Source organism: Strix uralensis, chromosome 1, assembly GCF_047716275.1.
Source record: "Strix uralensis isolate ZFMK-TIS-50842 chromosome 1, bStrUra1, whole genome shotgun sequence".
Lineage (NCBI taxonomy): Eukaryota > Metazoa > Chordata > Aves > Strigiformes > Strigidae > Strix > Strix uralensis.
In genome coordinates, this window is record NC_133972.1 from 59,667,691 (window position 1) to 59,687,495 (window position 19,805).

Genomic DNA, 19,805 nt, shown 5'->3' on the forward strand with positions numbered 1-19,805 from the left:
CAAATAACCTTACAAACTTTCAGTAAGAAGGAAGAGTTTTTAGAACCAGGATGTAAATCCAGTTTTAAAGAGTGACAGTGTCCCTTTAAATATTAACTTCACTTTGACAATTTCAAAACTATTTTGATGCTAATTGCAACAGTAAGAACCTATAGGTTTTTCAAGAGTAGATTTCACAAAACAGATCCTTGGCAATATGAGGCTAAAAAAAAATAAATAAATAAGGTGCTCATTTCTAGCAGTTACCTGATTCCCCTTATTATGTAAGGTTTTCAAACAATGAGAATTACCTGTCCAGAATATCAGTGTCATGTTACATATCCTATGAAAACCATATTAAATATTGATTAGTGAAACAGTCAGTAGTATACAAACCAGTCAAAGTCTTTCACATTTTTGAATAGTGAAAACTAACTTCCGTAGTTAGAACACACCAGACAACAGGAAAGAGGCGTGAGGGAAAACATCAACACAAGTGAAGGCTAAGCACCAAATCCCAGTCAAATGAAGTAAGAAAAAAAGGCTTCAAAAACAACCCATTATATACTGTTAGTCAGATGTAGTTAATCATAACTTTTGAGTGTTACAAATGGGTTCTGAAAAGATAAATTCACTAAATTCACTTTCTTTCTACTTAGTCATACTACAAGTAGGATGAAAAAAACACCAAGTATGGGACTTGCTTCCTAAACCAAATAAAGCTGAATTCACAAAAGCTAAAAATTAGCAGTCGAGAGTTAAAAGCTGAACAAAAGTACTAAGAAAAAAAAAAAAACAAACAAACAAAAAAACAAAACACCACAACAGAAAAAGAAGAGTGTTGTATTACTAAACTGTATTCATTAAGGATGGCAGTTCTCAAGTACCATATTATTAAAAAGTGAGCTTATGAGACATATTGAGCTATTCTGCTCAATCGCTTTGGAAAATGCTACATTTGCATAGTGTTCTTCACCCAGTGATCTGTCAAAGCCTCCAGAGAATGGCACCAAATGAATTTCTGACAGTCAATCAGCAGGAGTAGGAGAGAAAAGTATGTCCTAGAAAACATCTAGACCACAGGTGATTACTACTTTTTGAACACAAAGATACTTCAGTATTTCAGTTACACTGTTTAATTAAACTCAGAGCATATTTTACAGCGTGTTAAATTAAAGTTCTGCCACCTACCTTTCTGTAACAGATGTTACCATGTATTCGGTCGCAGGAAATATTTCATCAGAGTAACAGTAAAGAACAGATGTGTAACCAATTATTGTTCTATTTGCTACAACGGAGAAATGGCACCAAACAGAAGTGCACACACTGGTCTTACTAGACTTCAAAATTCACTGCAGCAATCAACTAATTCTACTTGCCTACTTCTACTCTTGAACACGGAACAAGCAGACTGCTGAAAGGAGAATTCCAGAGGTATGTATGCTGCTGAAGCCAGGGAGAAAAATCTCTTTTAAGAAGTGTCAGAGCAGACAGAATAGCTACAGTATTGCATTTCCTTTTTTGTTCATTCAGGACAACACACAAGTCTGTAAAGGGAAAGCATCTGGAAGTTTCAGCCACACATCTTACCCGCGATCTCCCTGCTCCATTTTGTTTAGAGTTTAGCAACAGTAATACTTACTATTTAAAGGATTGTGTCAAAACAAAAAAAAACCCACAGAAATAATTTTACTGTATTTCTGTGTGCTCTTAAATCTCTTAAACAGTCTTGGGTCTCATTTTCAAACATGCTTTAGAACAAAATTTCAGTGTATACTACATAAGAAACAAAGGCTTTTTACAACAGTAATTATTGTCCTGTGCAACATTAAAACCTTAAGATACAAAGATGCCAATTAACACGGGTTGGTTTTGTTCCACAAAGCAGGGAGGAAAAGGGGAAAGAGAGGAGAATGATTACAGTTATTAAGTTCTTAATTACATGTAACTCAGTTTGACAGCATTACTCATGAGTTAAGGGAATTTAAGTATCAACGTATGCCACTACAATCTTTATTAATATGCAAAGAAATCAAATTTAAAGGAGTAAAACTTCCATTTTGAGGTCTTCAGTGAACAATTTGTTTGAAGGATGCTGTACATTCGAGTGCCATTAATTCAATGCAAGCGCCAAGAATACAGCACACCTGAGAAGGATCAGGCTAAACAGACTTCTTCATAAGACTAGTTGTTGCTAAAGATAAATATTTAGGAAACAAAACCATTCCAGATCATCACAGATGATGCTAGAACCACTGATAAGTGTGCTCAAACCTTATGAAATACACTCAAACATTACAACTTTTTTTTTTTTTCCTAAATTTAGTGCAGTATACTTTCAAACAAAACTGGATGTTCCTCGAAATGTAAAAGGAGAAAGCATCCACCACTGAAAAGGTGACAATCTTCCTTCTACAGAAAGCATCCTAAAGAAGCTGCCCCAATGAATTCTAAGTATGTTATACATCTGGAAATCAGTGATAAAAGCTTGAATACATTAGTAAGTACCTACTCCGAGCAATCTTCTAACACAAACATCCACGTGTAAACCAGCCCAGTTTTGCCACTAGCAAGCTCTGATCTCACTAATTCAACTATGTCAGCAAATGCTGCAATCACACCAAAATGCAGTGCAGACCTAGCCTGCCAAAGTCTACTAAAGCAAGAAACGATACTCTCAGCCATACAGATTTATTTTAACTAATATTAAACAACAATAATTATCAAACTTGGATTTTTATTTATTTAGAATATAGAAGAAACCTGCCTAGGTGCACTAATAATTGTGAGACCAAGACCTGTTAAGTGAAATCGCCCATGTCCTGAAAGCATTAAACCTTCCTTTGAGATCTGTGCCACCTGTGCTCGCTGAGTGTGCTTACTGTTTTAATAGTCTAAATGGAACTGGGTACAATATAATCTTACATTTAACGCTAGTTAGTTACCTATAAGTATATACCGTACCTTGTTTTATTAATAGGTATTGATTAGATGGCTTTATTGAAGAGTTCAACAGACAGCATCAGGTCCTGCTAAATTAATTACTGCTGGTTAAATCCTAAAATATGTTTGAAGGCTACTCTATTTCCTTAGCTGTTTCACAGACGTTCTAGCTCCCATTCCTGTATTAGCAAATCCCTAATAGCCTAGAAGTAGTCTACATGCATGCACAGGTATGCAAATACAAGACCTGAGGGTGAGGAATCCTAAGGAAGTTCAAGAGCAAAGGTGGTTTAACCAGGTATTTGTTTAAGGAAGCACTGCACCACATTCAGAGGCCAGAATCTTATTGTGCTAGTCTCTAAGCAAACAATATTTAGCAATTTATCTAGTACATTGGTAGTAAGTACCTATTAGGCTTTTACGCAAGCAGAGTGACCTCTAAGATCATTGCTCTTCATTTAGGAATATATTACTTGCTAGTAAATTAGAATCTTGTACTGCTTAAGACATCAACAAAAGTAAGTAACGTTGACACTAACTATAAGCTTTAACAAGCTTTTCTGAAGCACCAGTAAATCACCTTTGTACAGCACATTCTTGAAGCATTTCCTCATATGGCCTACCACAGAGAACTACCAAATCTTCCAACGGTATGTGGAGCAGCACTCAAGTACCCAGTCCTACCATCCTGAAATGCTAAGTCTCAAAAATAGTGAGTAGGCATTACTCGAGGATAAGAAAATAACAAATCACTGGCTTGTAAGGAGAGCATCCCAATTCTTGTCTATTCCTCAGCGGTCACGCGTAGAGTACTAGCAAACTCTTCCCACAGATGTCTGAAGCGGTGGCCTCTGCAACAAGGCCCTCACCCTGGCCTTTACCTCACAAGACAAGCTACTAGTCTTAGCTCCAAGGCTTAAGAATTCCATGACATAAAATGATCCCAATCTCATCTCAAACATATAACATGCAATATCACTTAACTTCTCCTCACTTGACACATACTAGTCCTGGCTTGCAATTTCTGGATTTTGTAGAAGTAAGCTCTTCTTTTAAGACACTATCACCACAGTCACAGTACTTCTCCCATGACCATACCAACACTCTCAAGCATTTTAGTCCATAGAAGAGACTGCATCCTTTAAACAACCTTTAGATTTAAAACATCCTTTAAATTTAAAGAAAGATGGTGGAAGGGCATGCCTACATTAGAAAGACAGTCTCAGTTTGGAAAGAGTTACCTTTAGATTTAACGTGATAAACCTACTTTAGGGACAAATGTACACAACAACTGGCATTAAAAAAAACCCCACCAAATATTACAGTGGCCTCTGACTTAAATTCTAATATTTAGCACAGTCACCTTTTCTTAAAATAACTGCCCAAGTCCACAACACACAAAACTACATCTAAAGTTATTACAAGAAAACACGTTAGGGCTGACACATGCACACACAAGATCTTATCTAATGTAAACTACTCATTAGAAAACATACTTGAGCATTCTTGAGGTTACCAGCTCGCTTTCAAAAATATCACATAAGAAATGCCAACAGCAGGCTTGCTTGGAAAACAGTTTCAGAAATTTGTTTAAAGGGAACGATACCGCTGGGATGTTGCAAAATGGGTGCCTGAACAATAGACGTTTGTATAATTTCAAGGTGTACTCAATGACACTGAATCACTTTAAAGAAGCAGTTCCACCGGTTCTTTACATAAATCTTCCACAAATTACTGTTATAGAAAGCATACTTTAAAATGCTATAATGAAACAAACTTTGAAAGCTAGAAGATGTAACAAGAGGGATAAAAACACACGCAGAAGTTTCTCCTTTCTCACAAACACCAAGATGTCCTTGGACAACAGTTCAAGGCTTAACTTGAAAAAGTTTTCGTTGTCTTTGCCTAAGCACGATCTTTTTATTTATTTAATTTCCTCCTACAACTGGAACCTAAGACCTACTCAACCTCTGAATACGTTAAGAGTATTAATTCTCCCCTCAAATTTGTTTTCACCGGTTTTGCTCAGGGAAAGAGAAATACTGCAAATGGCCCTTTACAGGTGTAACTTTTACCCATCTCGGGGGCTTTCAAGTCATCCTCCCGCTGCCAAAGGCCAGACCTACCCCGTCCCACCACAAACAGCACTTCCCCTCCTCATGCAGTTGTGCCCCACTTCAGGGAATCTGGGCATTTCGTTTTTACTCCATTTGTACGTGTGTCAGAGGATCTGAACTCGATCTGTAAGCTAAGGAGGTACTACACTGGGCTCGTCCTTAGGATATGCAGTAGCACACAAAGTTAGCGAGCAGCCTCCTCAGCGAGCACCCTCGGCTTCACTGTCTGCAGACCTGAAACCATCCCCACAGCCTCAGGCTGGAAGCGTTAAAAAAAAAAAAAAAAAAAAAAAAAAAAGAAAACAACACACAGAAGAGGAAGAAGGGCTTATTTTCGGTTATTTCAGTTTTTCAGAAAGAGCGTGCAAGTCATTTCACGCGGAAATAAACCGGAATAGGGCGGGCTGGGGGGGGGTGCCGATGCAGCAGCCCCGCTTTGCGCCACGGGCCTGGCGAGGCGGCAGCACTGCACAAGTAGCGCGCGCTGCCCGCGCTCCCGCCGAGACCCCTGCCCCGGCCCCCTCGCCCTGCGCCCCTGCCCTGCCCTGCCCCCGCGGCTCCCCCCGCGTCGCGCCCGCAGCCCCTTGGGGGAGTCGCAGCCAGCGCCGGCGGGGCGGGGGCTCGCCGGGCGGGAAGATGGCGGAGGGTCTGCGCCCCGCTGAGGGGAGCGGGAAGGGGCGGGGGGGCGCCGGCGCCGCGGCCCCCCGCACTCACCTGTCAGCCACAGCCGGGGCGGCGGGCGGGAAGGGGCAGGGCCGTAGACGGCGGGGGGGAAGGAGGAGGAAGAGGAGGAGGAGGAAGGCGGGAGGGGCAGGGGCGGCAGCGACGAGCCCAGCGACGCGCCTCCCTGCCGAGGAGCGCTGGCGGCCACATCCGGCGGCGGGCGGAAGCCGCGCGCAGCCCCCGCTCGCCGCTATGGCGACGGGCCGCGACGGGCCGGGCCGCCGTCGGCCGCTCCTGCCCGCAGGCTCGGAAACGCCGCCGGAACAGGGCGCGACCCGCCACCGGCCGGCTGGTTTGGGGCGGGCACCGTCAGCCCTGGCCGAGGGGTGTCGCCCCGGACCCGCGGCGCGGTGTAAGCCAAAACGTCTTGCTAACATTTTTTTTTTGTCTTGGTTTTTCGTCTTTTACGGTAACAGCGGCCGCGGGCGCGGCGATGAGCCCCCCGGAGCGTTGGCAGGGGCTGCGCTCCCGCCGCCCGCCGCCAACCCTGCGCTTCCGAGGTGGCCGTTCAGTGCCGGTATTTAAAAAGCGGAGTTGTGTTTCCTCCTGACTGTTGCCCGAGCGGACCACCGTGGACTGACTGACAAGCGACATGAAACTTTTCCTGAAACGCCGCTGGAATTCCTTATTTTTTAATTTAGAATGGCTGGGAAATACCGAATCTGGACGTTTTCTAGTGCACAGGCAGACGATATGACAGAAACAGTGAATCAAAGCTAACTGCTCCATTCTGCAAGTAGGCTGTTCACTTTGAAGCTTACAACACATAATTGAAATGTGATTAATTCCTTTGCTGATTAACACTTGGAAGAAACCTTCACCTAAAATTCTTATTCATTGTAGCAGATTGTGAAAGTCAAAAGAGGCCTTTGCCTAATTATTTTCTCTCTTCCTGCAGATTATCTAGCTGCCTCAGAAGAGGGCTGTGGAAAGGCCAGAAGAATATGTGCCTCAGAGCGAGGGCTGAAAATATTACATTTTCTTTTCATGTGCTTCCCAGCTACAAGTATGCCTGCTGTTCTCTTTCATCATCTTTTTCCTTTCTACCTCCTTCTGTGCAGTCATGTCTTAATTGCAGCTGTACTAACACTGACAAAAATACTGTGTTTTACCTATTTACTAGCACCTTTCTCATCACCGCAGGTCATTCTACAAGATAACCAGCCTAACTGGTTTGAGAACTTACCATAATTTTAGCCTATTCCCTTCTTTAAAGCCACCAAAAGGAGAAAGGAAGGGAGCAAAACGAATAACTAAATGGCTTTTAGGAGAGGAAAATGAGGGAGACAGGACAGGCAAAAGAAGGTGGGCAAGAGGTAGAACAGAGTTGCCCGGGAGGAAGCCTGAACACAACCTGACCAAATGCCACTCTTTATAGTTGGTGCAGTTATCTCAGTCATCTGCCTGGTTTTGGCTGGGATAGAGCTATTTTTTCATCTTAGTAGCTAGAATAGTGCTGTGTTTTGAATTCAGTATGGGATTTGCTATGAGAAAAATGTTGATAATGCACTGATGTTTTTAGTTGCTGCTGAGAAATCAAGGACTTCTCAACTGCCCATGTCCTGCTAGTGTGCAGATGCACAAGAAGCTGGGAGGGGGCAGAGCCAGAGCACCGGACCCAAACTGGCCAATGGAATATTCCATATCATACAACGTCATGCTCAATGTATAGATGAGGGTTGGCCTGGAAGCTTGTTCTCTCTTCTGGGATTGCGGTTTCAGGATTTTCTTTCTTCTGGGATCACTAGCTGGGAACGGGCTGGGCATCGGTGGGTGGTGAGCAATAGCATTGTGCATCACTCATTTGTATATTCTATTATTACTATCATTATTATCATTATTTTAATTTTATTTCAATTATTAAATTGTTTTTATCTCAACCTACAAGTCTCCTTAGCTTTACCACTCCAATTCTCTCCCCAGCTGGCTGGGCAGGAGAGGGTGAGCGAGCGGCTATGTGGTGTTTGGCTGCCGGCCAGGTTTAAACCACAACACCATCTTAGCCAAGTCACAACTTGAGTGCTCAGCTATTCAGTTCCTAACTAATCTTTTTTTAAGCCTCATTATTCCTACCAAAATTACTTCATCCTAATATAACTCTACTGTACCATAACAGTTTTAGATATGAGTATGAAGGAAAAAAATGTCCAATGAGAGCACAAGGATCCACATTTGAGATTTCTCTGGGAAAGCACTTGGCAACTTTCTTATCCTCTGGAGCAGCTCACTCTCTAGCAGCAGGGGCAATACAGAGATGGCCATTTTTTCCTGAAGAAATGCAAAATACTGCAGTAAGGAAAGACAGGGGCTTAACTTTTTCCTTGATACAGGGTGACTCTGAACTGAAAATTAACAGGCCCTGTACAGATGCATTTGGTTTTTTCACAAAAAAAAGAATGGCAAGTGGGCTGTTGTCACTCTAGCCCTATTACTGGCTTGGTTTTGTCGTGGCACTACAAGAGTACCAGGCACTGTGTAACGTATAGGAGAAAGTGCGGAACTAAAGTCTGCACCTGCTTTTCACACACTAATTGTTTTAAAACAACAGACATGAATAGCAATACAGAATCCTAGGGAAATGGGGCAGTATTAGTTATCATCTTACCAACAGCTAAGAAGCTTTTTAATAGGCATTGCAGTAAACAGAGCGGCAAAACTTAGGTTGTCCTAGACATCACCTTCCAGACATACTTCTGCACCCATGGCTGGACTTGAGAAGGTAAGATACAAGGCTTGGGAAACCAGCAACAGAACAGAATAATAGTTGAATCTCCCAAATTAAGATTTTCCAAACCTGTAAAAGCAGCAGGAAAAGGCAGAACCTCCTGTCCAGAGCTCAAACCAAAAGAAAGAAGAAAGAAAAACAGATCTAAGGGAGAAAAGGACTCAAGGGTTATTTCTTCCTTCATATAGGAAACCTCCTAAATAACTCCTTCCTAAAAGAGAGGTTTCCTGTATCATTAATCATCATCTCAGGCTGTACAAAAACATTTGGAAGCTGTCCATCATAGCACTCATAGCACCACGCTTGAGATAGCAAAACTAAATGCAAATATAACATCCTACTTATATATTTAGCATACGTGTATTGCATTGTTACTACAAAGCCATCTGTCTTCTCTGAAGCAAGCTGAAGCCAACCCCCTTTCCTGAAATAGACCCTTTAAGAAAGAAGGGTCAAGTGAACAACAGCAGGTAAGTTAGGACTGGGAGGTATTTACCTCCCAGTTCAGATAAAACTCAGGCTGTTGTTTGTTCTGCACATAAGTGGATCACTTAGACAAATGTTTTCTGAAGAGCTATGACCCCAGGGCAGGAGCAGACTTCCAAGAGGGATTCTTCAGGAAGGCCAGGAACAAGGACAGCTTGATAGCTGAGAAGGGTGAACTGTAAGTGTTAAACGTCAGAATGAGTGAACAGGAAGCTTAAAAAGAGGCAGGTTGGATGTGAAGGGTGGGAAAAAAATCCTTAATTTTCCTTGTCTGAAAACTGAGGAGAGACATGTCTCAAGAGTCTCTCCTTTCTAGGCTGGGGTCAAATGCCAGGTTTGTTCAGCATTTACTTCATCCTGTGTTTTACCATCTTCTTGTTTAATTTGCTGGAGAATTGAGATGCTTTCCTCCAGTTTCATGGGGGTTGCATTTCCCTTTATCTTAGTAGATAGCAAAATTCTGTTAGTGATTTGCAGCTGGTTGGATTTTCGGGTGAAATGAGAGACTTCCCAGTGGTGACAAGAAACTGCTTTTCCCTTGTTAGTAGAATGTTTGGAAACAGTCAGCGGGCTTCAGGAGATGCATAAATTAAGTCTCAACAGCATGTATATGTCACTTCAGGCATGCTTCTGTTTACACAGGATGGAGTAAAAGTTCTGAGGTGTCAGCGAAATGCATACCACTCCAGAAATGAGGATGTTTTATTTTCAACACAAATAGCTTCTTTGAAAGTACAGGGCAAGTCTGGAGGGGAGCAAGAGGAATAATACAGGTGACATAAAACACCTGATCCTGGAAGTGTCTTTGGTTAAAGACTTGGGAGGTGTCTCCCTTGTCTGTTTTGTGAAAAGGGTTTATTTTGTTTGTCTCTCTCATCCTTTTTGGCTGCTTTTTTAACCTCTTATTATTCACCAGGACTTGTTGTCAGACATGGTGCTCACCAAGATTGCTCCAGGTAACGTGTTTTGTTTGTCTGCACAAGATGGGAATTATAGTTGCTTCTGACAGTCAGGTTCTAGAGTGCCTGTGCAGAAGTTCTCAATAGTTAATTTCAGGGGAAAAAAAATGTCTTTTCTCCATTACCTATGTCGCTGTAGAGACGGACAAAGCGACACACGCACACACACACACTCACATGGGTGAATAAGCAGCTAGTTTTTAGGTTTTTTTATTACTAAAAGCATGCATTTTTGTATATTTCAGGTGCCAGAGTGTCACAATATAATTGGTCAAAAAGTTGTTTTTAACATTCTCATTGGATAACCTTTATCAGTTTTCTCCCTGCTTACTTCATCCTGCTGTGTAGTCTGCAGCTCCTTGAAAGTTATTTGCTCAAAGCAAAGCCTCCCTATCTCAAGGGTACACCGGAATCTTGTCAAGGTCAAACTCCTCTTCAATCAGGTTGTTGGCAGACCAGCTGCCTTCCCCGACAATTCCCCTTTTTTGTATGTGTGCTAAAAATATTGCATGAACAGCTTTTTGTAGGGCCCTTTGCAAGAAACTGACAAAGCAAGGCAACATCAGTAACACAACCACAACTATCAAGATAATTAGTCCCAAAGTCTTGACCAAAGATGTTAACTATCCAGATAGTCCCCAGCCTTTGAACATTTTTGTCAACCAGTCTAGATTATCATCCACCTGTAAATGTTTTACTCCTCTTTTAGCTGCTGTATGGATCGACTCAGAATGATCCGATAAATTCATACAACACATTCCTTCAAAATCTTCGCACCCATGTCCTTGTGCTAAAAGCAAGAAATCTATGGCAGCTCTATTCTGCAAAGTAGCATGTCCAACGCTATCTACATCAGTTAGTAACCCACTAAGTGCCAGTGATGTCGCCCTGTCCTGCTTACTCAGCCAACAACCCAAATTAGTCAATTTCTTTAGTGCAGCCGCAGCTTCGACTCCTGGTGCAAAAAAGGAGGATGCAATAATTTGACCAGGATTCCAAAATGTTACTCTGTCATCACAGCCCTCAGTGAACTGATGTGTATTCCTTTTATGTCGCAATTTTTTGTGTATCATTGTAATACTAGGTGTTAGCAAAGTAAGACGACCAAGGCTACATGGGCCACCATTAAGTTTTGAGGGCAGTCCTCCCCATGCTCTATCCCCACATATCAAGAATATTCCAGGGGGTAGAGCAACGGGAATACCAAATGACTGAGATACCTTCAGAGTGGTATAGGAACACCAAGCTGTTGCATTGCGATAAATCGGTAAATTGGCATTTACGGTCTGTCCTTTACGTTTTGTACTACTTGTATAATTAAAAAACACACAGGCATCCATGATTACTGATCCTAGTAGTTCCAGTTCTTGTGGTTCCTGTATCACTTGAGGTAAGTGAGCATACACCAAATCCCAATTGTCCGTACAGCTTTTTGGAGAGTGCAGAGATCTACATTGCGCAGTGCGTTCGGCCATGTGTCTACTGGCAATCCCACCAAGCATGTGGAGAATGGGTTTTCAGGGCTTGCAGTAGAGAGACACAAAGTTTCCTGATGTGTCATGTTTGCCAGAGTTACCCAGATACTCTGCTTGGGTTGTGGAACTACCCATTCTTCACCCAGATGTAGGTTCCAGCACAGGCTGAACACACTGAGCAGGAACCCAGCGAGGGCTGGCATCTGCAGAGACACAAGCATAGCCCCTGCCCCAGGATAATAATTCACATGGTCCACTCCACTGGCCAGTAACCAAATCTTTAACATGTACTTTGATGCCCTTTTGCAAATTCTGAAGAAAGAGAGGAAAAATGTTGAAAAAGAGGAGGTAGAGAAGAATTATCCCCATAATGGAGAAAGTTAAGAACATAAACTGCTTTATCTAAACATGCCCGGGGTGGTTCCCCAATCATTCCCCCTTTTTGTTTTTGAAGTTGTCGCTTCAACGTGCCATGCGCATGTTCAACAATTGCTTGCGCTGTTGGGGAATGGGGAATACCTGTAATATGAGTAACACCCCACAAATTGAAAAACGTTTGAACTTTCTTTGAAACATATGCTGGGCCACTGTCTGTTTTGATCTGGCGCGGCACCCCAAGCATAGAAAAGGCCTTCTGCAAATGTCAAACTACATCTTTTCCTGTTTCTCCATTATGTGCTGTTGCTACCAAGGCATGAGAATAAGTATCAATAGAAACATGAACATATTTCTGTCGGCCAAATTCATCTATATGAGTAACATCAGCTTGCCAAATTTGTTGAGCCTGCATACCTCTGGGGTTGGTACCAAAATACACTGGAGTGTGAGTTCCTTGACAATCAGGACAGGCAGCTACTGTAGAGTGAGCTTCAGTATGAGATAGACCAAACTGCTGTCGTAAAGCTCGAAAGCCTTGATGAAAAAATTGATGCGATAATACAGCTTGTTGCTTCATGTTAGGAACAGGACCCAGAGCCATAGCTGAAACAAGAGCATCCGCTCTAGCATTGCCTTCCCTGTAAAACCCTGGCAAAGTAGTATGACTATGGACATGCATGACAAAATAAGGTTCTTTTCGTTGTTGAATACTCTTCCAGAGTTCCAAAAGCACATGAAATAATAATTGATTGTCTGACATACTCAGGACCACTTTATCCAATCGAGCAACCAAGTTGGCTACATATGCTGAATCCGTTACAATATTCACAGGAGAAGTAAAAATCGAGAAGGCAACAGCCATGGCACGTAGCTCCACTACCTGTGGGGAACCTTTTTGATGTACTACCTTGTTTTTCCAATCATGGTTTTCATACCATACTACTGCTGCCTTACCTGTTTTTCCTGAGCCATCTGTAAAAAGAGTGAGGCCTTTCACAGGTTCTGGTTCGCTTATATTTTTCTGACCAAATGGTACTTCCCGAGCAAATTTCAGCAGCAGGTGTGATGGCAGGTGATATGATATCCGTCCTTGAAAACCTGCCATGGTTGCCTGCAGCTCGTAATTATTTGCCAGGCACCATTCAAAATACCAATTTTGCACAGGTAAAACAACCGTAGCCGGATCACGCCCTGTTAGTTCTAAACATCGCTTTCTCGCTTTTATGATTATGTCAGCAATAAGCTCAAACAGTCCAGGAGCAGATTTTTGTGGTCGGAACGACAGAAACATCCACTCTAGAATATGCAAGGGGTCATCCCATTCAGGGTCCCATTGTACTAGAGCACCAAATGGTACAGTTTTGTCAATTAGTACAAAGAATTGTACTACCTGAGACAGATCTATTCGAGAGACAAATTTCTCATGTATAGATTGTTCTACCATATGAATTACTCTTAATGCTTCCTTGTTTAGTATTCTGGGTTCTGCTGGGTCATTAGAATGTTTTAGTAACTCCAGTAATGGTTGAAACTGAGAATTGGTAAATCCAAAATAGGGCCTTATCCAATTTAAGGATCCCATCAGTTTCTGTACATCATTGAGAGTTTTAATTTCAAGGTCGAGTTTCACAGGTTGGGGCATAACCTGCTTGCTTGTAACTGTCATTCCCAGATATTTCCATGGTTCTACCTTTTGTACCTTTTCAGGAGCAATAACCAATCCATATTGTTGCAGGGACTCTCTGGCTAAATGCTCCATGCTGTTCAACTGCTCCTCGCTGTTTGATGCTAACAGGATATCATCCATATAATGGTAGCAATAGCTAGTAGGGAACTTTTCTCTCACAGGTGACAAAGCCTGGGCTACAAACCATTGACAAATTGTTGGCGAATTTTTCATGCCTTGTGGCAAAACTTTCCAATGGTACCTTTTCAAAGGTTCTGCATGATTTACAGAAGGCACAGAAAATGCAAATTTTTCTTTATCTTGGGATGCCAATGGAATAGTAAAGAAGCAGTCCTTTAAATCCATTACAATGATTTCCCAATCTATAGGAATCATGGCAGGTGAGGGTAGGCCCAGTTGTAGGGCCCCCATTGTGGTCATAACAGCATTTATTTGCCGTAGGTCATGCAAAAATCGCCATTTTCCTGATTTCTTTTTAATTACAAACACTGAAGTATTCACACTGGCTGTGAGAAGGCTCAATATGTCCAGCACCTAGCTGTTCCATCACCAACTTCTGCAGGGCCTTTAATTTCTGAATTGGTAGGGGCCACTGATCCACCCACACAGGGTTATTTGTTAACCAGGTCAACACAAGTGTGGGTTGCTTTACACCCTGCAGCACAGTGGCCCCTGTCAAAAATCCGTAGTGATCTTCACTCCCCATTGGGACAAACAGTCCCTCCCCCATAGGTTCAGGGGGGCTGTCGTCACATAGGGCTTGACGGTCGCCTGTTGACCCTCAGGATTGGTTATCAGAATAGGCGTAGCTGCTACTCCTGCTTGTGTTGACCCTCCCAGTCCTACCACTCCCATTCCCGTATTTACAATTGGCCAGGTGGGTGGCCACGAGTATATGAGATATAATAGTTACGTCAGCTCCTGTGTCCTAAGTCCCCGTAAGTTTTACTGATGTCGGCGAGTGCCCTCTGCTGGATAGTGTACAAGCCATCTGCAGTCTTTGTGATGAGACAGTCTGTGACCAGAAGACCTGCGGGGGTCCTGTGGAGCCAAATCCTCCGTCACATCGCTGCCGACATTCTGTTTTGGGAACACAGGTCAAAAATGGTACAAGTTGAGCAATTTGAGTTCCTTTGGGAATGGCTACAGGTGGATAGGGAGTAGAAATCATAGCACAAATTTGCCCAGTATAATCAGCATCAATAATTCCCACATGCACAATTAATCCACTTAAGGTACTGCTAGATCTCCCAATCAATAAAGCACTTAGCTCTCGCCCTGTAGGTCCTTTTGCATCTAACGGTACTTTAATGATGTCTGTCATTGTAATGGTTACTGTGTCGGCAGTGGATACATCCAGTCCTGCTGACCCCACAGTTTCGGCTGTGAGCCGCTCACAGAGAGGTGGCAAGCCCGTGACGTGCGGGAGGGATTTTGTATCATCGCGCACTCCCTGGCGCTTGCTTTCCTGTTTCCCTGGAGAGGCTGTCCACTGGCATGAAATTTAGACCGACACTGTTTAGCAAAATGACCACGTTTCCTGCAACGGTTGCAGGTTATTCCGGCAGAATTGATTATAGCACTTTTTGAGGGCTTATTAAGAGGGCAACTGGCTTTAACATGGCCTGTCTCGTTACATCCAAAACATTTACGTGGTCTATCTTTGAGCGCTGTAGCGAGGGCGTCAACCTTGTGCTCCACAGTGCCAACTTTAGAACATGCAGCAACCATATCAGGTACAGAGGGGTCTCCAGGCATGGCTTCAATAATTTTTTGGCAGTCCTCATTAGCATTATCTCTTGCCAATTGCTTACACAATATCTGCCGCAGTCCATCATCGTCTACTTGTTTCTCTAAAGTGGCAGAAATTTTTTCAACAAACTGCAAAAACAGTTCTCTGGGTCCCTGCCGGATAGCAACATATTTCTGCTTTGGGACCGCTAGCTCCATGGTTCTTTTTAAGGCATTAATTCCTAATTGTTTGGATTGTTCTAAAATAAGAGGGTGCCATGTCACCTGTAATTGAGGATTACTAAACAGTCCCACTCCTAGTAAAGCATCTTCACCAACACCAAGCCGTGGATCGTTCAGCGGCAGTCCCCTATTATCAATCGCAACGGCTTGAGCCATTTGCCTCCAGGTAGCCTGAAAGACCGTAAGCTGTATAGGCTGAAACAACACTTGTGCAAGATGAGTAATATCATAAGGACATAACAAGTCGGTACTGATGATTCTAATTAACTGCATAACCTCAGGAGAGTTAATACCGAACTGTGCTGATTTTGTTTGTAAAGCTTGCACCACCTTCCACAAGATGGGGCTGTGCTCGTCATGTTGGTTAGTGCCAGCCACTGCCTTATAAACAGGACGTGCTCCCGGGGCACCGGTATCATTTTAAGTTTGCAGACGACAGGGGTTGAGTTTCTCAACTAGATCCCAGTTTCCCACTTCGGCCGCTTGCTTTCTAACCTGCGCCCAAAACCGAGCAGGGTGACGAGGTGTAACAGTCACAGTAGCAGGGGGCAAAGTCCATGGGAGGGTGGATTCGGTGACACAGTCAGGGTCTGCAATCTGTGACGCTGCAGTTGCATTTATTACTGCGCCTGCTCCTCCCTCCTCCTCATCATCCTCAGCAGTACTGTCCCCCAAGAAAGACAAAGGGATCTGAGAGGGATTCACTGTTGATTCTGTTTCTATCTCTTCTTCCACAGGGGGTGCAGTAGGTTCTATGAAGTTAGAGCTTTGTTTCATCATCTGTAACTGCTGACTAGGGATTTGATATTGACTACGTGGAGGTGGAGGAGGTGGTTGTGAACGACGTTGACAGAGCATGTACAGGGTATTTTGCCAGCTACAGAGGACAGAGCGGAACAGTATTTAACTTGAGCAGGCTGCGTCGAGCATTTGCCCTCATCATTTGGCAAAGGAACATGTGTATGAGTGACGGAAGAGGAGTGAGGTAACTGGAACTCCTTTTTTCCCACAGGGGGGGCACCGGGTACAGTAGGTTTGCCTTTATTAGCAAATTCTTCTAGCTGCTGAGCAGGGGTTTTATAATTAAACCCATAGGAACAGTCTTTTGAGGACTTCCAGGTGTTCCCAACTTTAATCTGATCAACAGATGATGGATGACTAGAGGATTTGTTTAGTTTCTTATTTAGATCTTTAGTTGAAGAATTAGGCAAATCAGGCTCCGCAGGGAGTTGTAACACTCCCAGTTTCTCTGTTACAGTTTCTATGTCATAGTCTTGATCGGAGCATTTTTTGTTAACAGAGCATGTTTCGTTTGTCTCAGGAGTTGCTCCCTCTAGGTCCCTTTCCTTACTGTCCCGTTCTGCTTCCCATTCTTTTAGAGTCTCACCCAGCAGATCCCAAATAATAACCAATTCTACTGCTTCTTTTGACCCTTTAGAAACTGCATCCCATAATTTTTGCCCTACTGCCTGCCACGCTGATATACTAAACACCGTGGCAGCTGTTGCTTCAAATTTGTGTATTTTACTCCAAACGAGCATCTGCCTTAGCCCGTATTCACTAATCTCAACACCCTTATGTTTAAGTAATGCTTTCCATGTGGACACTATTTTTCCTTCTTCTTCCGTTAAATGCTGTGCCACGGCTATGGTCCCATTCCCGGTGGCTCACCTTATTAGGTGTCGAAGTTCAGGTCCGGACCAAGCAGATTCTCACTGCTCTCAGCTTCACCGGGCTCCGTCTCTGCTGCACGTCGTCCTGCAGCCCACTTTCGCTAAGTTGCAAAACCCGAATCACGTCCTTGCCAAGTCGCGATCTCGGCCTTGTTGCACGTCGTCGTCGCGCGTCGGGGTCACCAGATGTCGCTGTAGAGACGGACAAAGCGACACACACACACACACACACTCACATGGGTGAATAAGCGGCTAGTTTTTAGGTTGTTTTATTACTAAAAGCATGCATTTTTGTATATTTCAGGTGCCAGAGTGTCACAATATAATTGGTCAAAAAGTTGTTTTTAACATTCTCATTGGATAACCTTTATCAGTTTTCTCCCTGCTTACTTCATCCTGCTGTGTAGTCTGCAGCTCCTTGAAAGTTATTTGCTCAAAGCAAAGCCTCCCTATCTCAAGGGTACACCGGAATCTTGTCAAGGTCAAACTTCTCTTCAATCAGGTTGTTGACAGACCAGCTGCCTTCCCCAACATACCTATAGGGACATTTTTCTGGTATCCCTCAGCTGTGTAGCCTGAACGTCACTGTGTACATCTGCTCACTGGTGTATGTCATCTGCCCTACGCACAGAGCCGATCTCTGTCTTTTAGGGTAGAAGCTTCTATTGCAACAGAGCTTCACACTCAGGAGGGTTGGTTGTTAACTCTATTGTCTTCATACGAAATGCTGGTTTGTATGTCCATCTCCATAGTTAAGAGTATTTTTGATAGACATGTAGCTTGTATTTGGTTACATTAGGAAAATGATAGAAGAAAAATTTGACAGTTTTTCATCTGGAACAATGAAACTAGCAAGTGACTGATATGGTGAAGGATGTTCTCAGTATTTCTACAAAGCTCGATCTCCAGCTACTGTGTTTTCATGCTAAACAGTGATTCAGGATAAAAAGTAATCCATGTACACTTCAGTCCTTTCTGAGAGTTGTGGTGGTTTAGCCCCTGCCGGGGTCTGAGACCACGCAGCCGCTGCCCCTCCCCCACAAAGGGAGTGAAATACAAAGCCCTGGGGCTGAGATAAGGAAAGGTTTAATACAACAGTGCAACAGCAACACAACAAACAACAACAATAACAGTGATAACAATGAACAGAGCAAGATATCTACCAATACAGCAGTGAGAGGACCGGCTGCGCTCACCGATTCTTCCCGCGCTCTGGCGCCCGGACGTGACATCAGCATGGTATATGAATAACCCGGCTAGAGCTTCCCCCCACTGATGGGGAAACTTAACCCTATCCTGGTTAAACCAGGACAAGAGTGGATATTAATTTCTATTAATATTCTTGTGACACTGAATATTACATTCGTAATATATTAATAGATAACACAATATTAACATTCATATTATGTTGTGTTTTATATAGTTAAAGGCACATGCGTCAGCTGTCACACTTTTTCTTTTAACTTTTGATGCTCTCTGCTGGTTTCAAGTGGCTTTCACTCTGAGCAACTCCTGCCCTTACTCTCCCTTCATCAGGTTCTCCACAGGGAGAACATAACCCCCTTGTAAGGTATTAACTGACAGTTTGAACATCTTGTTCTGCTAATCGTATCTCTAAATGAAAGGCCATCTGTCCTGTTCACAGAAAAAAATCAAACCAAACCAGACTGAAATGATGTAATATGAGCGGAGAGGCAATTAGAAAGAGTGATGCCTCCAAGACAACATGTGAAATGTCATTTCTAGGCCTTTTATGGAATCCAACCATGACTCTAAATCTGTGGACAGGCAATAAAACAAGTCTTGCTCAGAAGGTACTCAACTATGGTGGTGTGAAGTTTCTACAGAGGCTGGTATCAAGGTTCCTCTGCCTTTAAATTGGGTATCTGAGCATATCTAGAACTAGCCTGTCTGAGCAGTTCATCTTGACATCTTGCCTACATGACTCCTATCTAGAAACTAGGTGTTTCTTTCTCTGTCCCTTAAGAACTTAACGGGTTAGGCAATTTCAGAGCTTGACTAACACAGCAACTGTTTCTACAAACTGTAGCTGTCAGTGAAGGAGCAGAGACAACTAGCCCAGTATTCCCCAGAAAGTGCCACCAGCTGCAGTCTGTATGGCACACACTTAACCTCTTTAACTCAAGGGATGTTACTGGGGAGCAAAATAAAATGTCCAAGATGAAATGTGCAACAGAGACTGCCAAAAAGCCCTGCCACTCTGTAGTCTTGTGGTTATGGCATCTACCCGAAAGAATGCTCCCAGAGCTCAGCAGAAATTCAATCCAGGAACTGTTCGCCACAAACGCAGGCACTGTCGTAGGAGCTGGCACTTCGGTGCAGTGCCTTGGTTTTCATGGATGGGTGAAAAGCCAAGGAGCAGTGCTTAACGCTAGAAATACTCAAACCTCCCGATTACTAAGAGAAGATAAAGGCGCCTTTCAACCTTACAAGTCACAGCAGCAGTACATACAGTAACAGTACGCAGTTTGCTCCCCAGATGAAGGCCTGGAGGCCGCTCTCCTGCCCTGCCGCGCCCTGCCCGTCCAGAACCGATCCACATCCAGCCCCACCCCAGCCTGGGGAGCCCGCCCGTCTGCCTTGGCGCAGGCTCCGCTGTATGGCTCCTTGCCCCACCACATCCCCGCAGCCACCGGACCTTGGTGCCGCCTGAGCGGCGGCTGGT

At 43.5% G+C, this 19,805-nt stretch overlaps 1 protein-coding gene and 2 long non-coding RNA genes across 7 annotated transcripts in view; 2 read left to right on the forward strand and 1 right to left on the reverse strand.

Annotated features, from left to right (window-relative positions):
- The window catches only part of WDR37 (WD repeat domain 37), a 48,468-nt gene extending 42,567 nt beyond the window's left edge, over window positions 1–5,901 (reverse strand). Inside the window, exons 1-2 of one of the 4 annotated variants that reach the window (XM_074868122.1) lie at window positions 5,754–5,874; window positions 291–322 (exon numbers count right to left, since the gene is read on the reverse strand). The gene's annotated coding sequence lies outside the window, so the exon portion shown is untranslated. Of the gene's footprint in view, window positions 1–290; window positions 323–5,753 lie in introns of all 4 variants that reach the window. The other 3 variants (XM_074868141.1, XM_074868149.1, XM_074868110.1) reach the window with 3 other exon arrangements.
- An 86-nt stretch (window positions 5,902–5,987) lies between these two features.
- On the forward strand, window positions 5,988–7,642 carry LOC141943241 (uncharacterized). 2 transcript variants are annotated; one of them, XR_012628899.1, is made up of 2 exons: window positions 5,988–6,114; window positions 6,661–7,642. It is a non-coding gene; the product is annotated as an uncharacterized LOC141943241 (long non-coding RNA). The 2 variants fall into 2 exon arrangements; XR_012628898.1 differs by having other exon boundaries at window positions 6,082–6,498.
- An 8,737-nt stretch (window positions 7,643–16,379) lies between these two features.
- On the forward strand, window positions 16,380–18,520 carry LOC141943255 (uncharacterized). The gene is made up of 2 exons (XR_012628903.1): window positions 16,380–16,431; window positions 17,919–18,520. It is a non-coding gene; the product is annotated as an uncharacterized LOC141943255 (long non-coding RNA).
- Window positions 18,521–19,805: the final 1,285 nt, after the last annotated feature.